General features: G+C 53.2%; 1 long non-coding RNA gene across 1 annotated transcript in view; it reads left to right on the top strand.

Moving 5' to 3' along the window:
* The first annotated feature begins 3,609 nt into the window (after positions 1-3,609).
* The window catches only part of LOC123188666 (uncharacterized), a 4,065-nt gene continuing 2,782 nt past the window's right edge, over positions 3,610-4,892 (top strand). The window contains exons 1-2 of the long non-coding RNA XR_006495048.1: positions 3,610-4,498; positions 4,588-4,885. This is a non-coding gene — a long non-coding RNA (uncharacterized lncRNA). The remainder of the gene's footprint in view (positions 4,499-4,587; positions 4,886-4,892) is intronic.

Genomic DNA, 4,892 nt, shown 5'->3' with positions numbered 1-4,892 from the left:
CGCAAGGCATTCTTCATCTCCTTGAAGTACTCGTCGATGGACTTGGATCCTTGGATGGTGTTCTCCAATTGGCGTTGAAGTTGTTTCGTGTAGGTTGGAGGCACGAACTCTCGCTGCAAAGCTCTCTTCGTCTTGGGACAACTCATGTCGTTGCTCTTCGAAGGTGTGTGAAAACACCATGTGTATGTGTAGCCGTGGAAGTTTCTTGTGGATCACTTCACTTGATCTTCGGGAGGAACTTGATGTAGCTTGAGGTAGTCGTCCATCAAACGTTCCCACTAGAGATACTCCTTGGGTTCTAGAGTTCCATAGAAAGGAATCTCATGGTCGATGTCGAGGTCGTAGTAGCTAGTGGAAGTCGCAGACTTGAGCTTGGGGAGCTTCTCTTGAGCGTAGTCTTGAGATGCTTGTTGGCGACGATGCCGTATATCCGAAGGCGAAGGTGCCTTGAACTCGCTTGGAGAAGATGCCAAAGTAGATGGTGAAGTCGTTGAGCGGTTGTTGGTGTTGAGCTCTTGACCTTCACGTTCTTGTTAGTGATGGTGTCGATGCCGATGTGATCTTGCCGGAGATGGTAGATCGGAAGCATGTGCTCTTGAGCGTCTTCTTGAAGATGTGGAATATCACTTGTAGGACTTGATGAGGGCTTTGATGTCCTCCATTTGATCTTGCATCTTGGCTCGGTGGAGTTTTTCTTGGCCTCAAACTCGTCGTTGTTGTTGTAGACCGAAGGTGAAATGCCTTGCCTATGCATCACAAGACTCGAATAGAGGTGAGTAGGAAATGAGATAAACAATACCAAGTTACCTTTTCCCAAAGTTGAGGATGTATCCCGTTTCACTCAATGTGAGATGAAAGAATAGTGGAATTGGTAACGGACTTGTTCACTCACACCTACAAACTAAAGCTTATGGAGTAGCTCGGTGAGGATACTGGCACAAAAATTTAATGCAAAATGTTAGCAAGTTTTAATGTTGAAAGAGATTCACAAATTCGCAAGTGAAACAAGTAGACCAATAGCAATATTTGGCACACAGAAACACACACACAGATAGATAAATGGGGTCGTGCAACCAAGGTGATGTAGGGTAGGAACCCTAGGGGCCGATCTTTCATGAAAGGAGCGGATCCAGCAAAGAACACGAGGAACGCGAGGGGGAAAACAAGGGAAATCATGAGGGGAAACACGAGGGAATCACTAAAACCAACAAGAAATAGTCACACTTGTGCTAGATCCTCGAGTACATAAGAGATCACACGATCCACGGTCAACCAAGGACGATACAAGTAGCACGATCTTCTCCGTGAGTATGTCTTGAGGTTCTTCCCGTCAAGGGGTCTTGAATCCGCTTGGGGGATCTTCTCCGAGGAGGCGCTATCTCCAAGGTGAAGGTAACCAAGTGGATGAGCAAAGCTCTCACACGAAATATGTGCTAATCCTTTGCTAACCCTAGAAAAGAGGAGAAGGTCTATATATAGTCTTAGAGGTTGAAGGGGTACATGGGCTGTGGCCCAACACGCAAGCAACACATAGGCGTCGGACGTCCGGGATTTACCGTTCGTCCGGAGGCTCGCGAGGGTCCGGACATTCGGTGCTTGTCAGACGTCCATAGATTCGGCTCGGGTGGGCTTCGATCGGACGTCCGGTCGGGGTCGGACGTCCGGGGCGTCGGTCATCTGGAGGGCTTCGGAAATCCGTAGATTCGGCTCGGGTGTGGGTGTGCCGGTCGTCCGGAGAGGGCCGGTCGTCCGGTGCCTGGAGGTCGTCGAATGTTCGTAGCTTTCCGGTCGTCCGGAGCCTGGGAGTTTCGAGCACTCCTTCTTCTTGTCCATTGAGTGTAGTTGATATATGGCATTCCTTCAAGCACCTTATCTTCGATAGCCTTCGCTTGGGCTCTTGTCATTGGCCCAAGTGGTGTCGTTGGAGGTGTAGATGCGTCCATGGGGATGATCGTGGGTTGCTCCGCATCATCTCCCCTCCCTTAGGAAAGATCCGACCTCGGATCAAATTGTTCATCACCATGGTAGGCCGAGAGGTCCTTGACATAGAAGATGCCGCTCACGTTGTAGTTGTCGCGTGGGAGGTCAATCTTGTAAGCGTTGTTGTTGTAGCGTGCAAGCACCTTGAAGGGTCCATCCGCTTGAGGCAGAAGTTTGGACTTGAGTTCGGTGGGGAAGCAGTCCTTGTAGTTGTCGCGTGGGAGGTTGATCTTGTAAGCGTTGTTGTTGTAGCGTGCAAGCACCTTGAAGGGTCCATCCGCTCGAGGCAGAAGTTTGGACTTGAGTTCGGTGGGGAAGCGGTCCTTGCGAAGGTGTAGCCACACAAGATCACCAATATTGAATACCATGGGGTCCTTGTTCATGTTGAGCTTGGTCACAAGTCATTGTACTTGGCACTCGATGGTGTGCCTTGTATCTTCATGCACCTTCTTGAGATGATTCACATGTGCACTTGCGACCATATTGATGCGCTCTTGTAGTGGTAGAGGAAGAATGTCCAATGGGGACAATGGGTTGAATCCATAGACGACCTCGAAGAGGGACTTGCCGGTTGTTGAGTATCTTGCGCGGTTGTAGGAGAACTCGGCGATAGGTAGACACTCCTCCCACTCTTTGATGTTCTTCTTGATGAGCACGCGAAGTAGAGCAGAGAGTGTGTGGTTGGTCACCTCCGTTTGGCCGTCAGTTTGTGGATTGTACCCCGTGGAGAAGAGTAGCTTGATTCCGAGCTTGGCACATAGGGTCTTCCAAAAGTAGCTTAGGAACTTGACGCCGTGGTCCGAGACAATCGTCTTTTGCACTCCATGTAGACGCAATATTTCCCTACAAAAGAGATTGGCGACATGTGAAGCATCGTCTATCTTGTTGCATGGTATAAAATGTGCCATCTTAGAGAATCCGTCCACAAGAACAAATACCGATGCGCTAGGTGAATTTCAGTTATTTGTTGTTGTTGCCTTGTCATTTGCTTGCGTGTTGCATTTCATCATGTCATCATGTGCATTGAATCATCATGTTTTCAAAACTTGCATCCGTCCGGGTCTCCCCGTTCTTTCCATTGCCTGTTCTGAGCCCAGACACACTTGCAGGCGCCTGCGGCACGTCCGAAATTGTATTTTTTAAGTGGCCGGAAAATGTTCTCGGAATGGGATGAGATTTGGCGTGCGGTCTTGTTATGTTGTAGGTAGACCGTCTGCCTAGTTTCATCGCATTCGGAGTCCGTTTTAGGCCCCAACGGATAACTATAGCGGCAGTATAGCCGGTCGAACGTCGGACGTTTTCGGTCTCCGGAAACAGTCGTCGGATCTCTCTCTTCTCTTCTCTCAGCCCAAGGCTTTCCGCATAGCCCACTACCACTCACCGACAGGCCCAACTTAACCTCTCTCGTCAGCCCGCGGCCCTCCTTGCACGCGCATCCGAAAGCTGTCCCGGACCCGACCCGGGCAGTTGTCACTGCTGGATTCAGGTCATCCCCTAACATCTATAAAACATCTCCGTTTTATTAATTGGACTTCCTAACCTATATTTTTCTCGACCGCCCGATAACGATCGGATGGACCGAATAGCCCCTAAACTTTATCCCACCGCTATATATATTGGGCAACCATAGAAATTAGGGATCCTGTCCCATCCTTCCATCCATCCAATCCCTCACCCGCCACCACCACTCTCTCCCTTGGGATTCTCCCAGATCCCCTCCTCATCTCCTCCCACAGCAACCACCGATCCACCTCGTCTTCAACACCGGGCCAACCAGCGCCCGAGCCCGAGCTCCACTCGATCCCTCTCCTTCCCGATGACATGGACATGCCGCCGTCGCCTGTAGCTTCCACGCCCGCCGACCACGACCAGCTCTGCCAGGCCGGCCTCGCCCCTTGCCTTCCCTCCTTCCTTTTCTTTCTCCCTCTCTCTTTTCTTACGTCTCTCCTTGTCATGACAAGAGCAGCCATGGCGCCCGAGCGCCTCGTGTTTGTCAGCCCGTCAGATGGATTCAGCTCACGCCCCTCTCTCTGGACCTGCAGGAAACATGGAGCCCGAAGCCATGGCCGCGCCTCCCATTTTACTCGACCCCGGCGTTGCCAAGTTCCTTGTCGCAGGACGCCGATGCCCTGCCTTAAGCCACTACCGCCGGTCACCGAGGCCACCCTGTCCTCGATCTGGACCGCTCGAGTGACCATGCTTGTTGAAGCTGTCGCTCCACGAGTCATTGGACCTCGCTGGATTTCGCTGCCAGGTCCATGCCGCCCTTGCCTCCACTCCGTCAGCATGCACCACCGGAGCCCCGATTTTGTTACAGCCCCAAGCGCCTCACCTCTGCACCCGCCCTGATGGCCTCCTCTACCCCGGGATATTCTCCCATGGATCCCTCCTTCTCCTCGCGTCAAGCACCAGCGCTCTAGGGCCGGCCTTCCATTGTTCGTCCTCATCGTCTCTCGCAACACCGGCGCTCCCGGCAGCCGCGCCGCTCGATCCACCTCACCGACGACAGCACTAGCAGGTCCCGCCGACCTTCCCCTGCTCCCTTTCCCTCTCCATCTCCCTTCTCTTCCCATGTATCCTCTTCAGTCCTCTCATGTTCCTCTGCAGGTCCCGGCCATGGATGCCAGAGCACGAGCTCCCTCCTCCTCGTTGCACGCATCACCCGTCGGAGTCGCCCCGGTCGCCGCCTCGCCAAGCTCCGTCGCCGCCGGTGACCTTCGCGTCGAGATGCCGGAGTTCACGCCCCCCTGCACCTGCATCGTGCCTCTTCCGTCCTCTGCATTGAAGCAGTTGCAGAGGAGGATGAGCACCTCGAACCCCCTTGTATCGCTCGCGTTGACCGCGCCAGCGCGTGGGTCACGCCAGCGCGTGGGTCCGACCTGCTGCTTCCTCCTCCACCCACCGGGTCAGGC

Source organism: Triticum aestivum, chromosome 2A, assembly GCF_018294505.1.
Source record: "Triticum aestivum cultivar Chinese Spring chromosome 2A, IWGSC CS RefSeq v2.1, whole genome shotgun sequence".
NCBI classification, from domain to species: domain Eukaryota; kingdom Viridiplantae; phylum Streptophyta; class Magnoliopsida; order Poales; family Poaceae; genus Triticum; species Triticum aestivum.
This window is presented reverse-complemented; position numbering and strand designations above follow the sequence as displayed.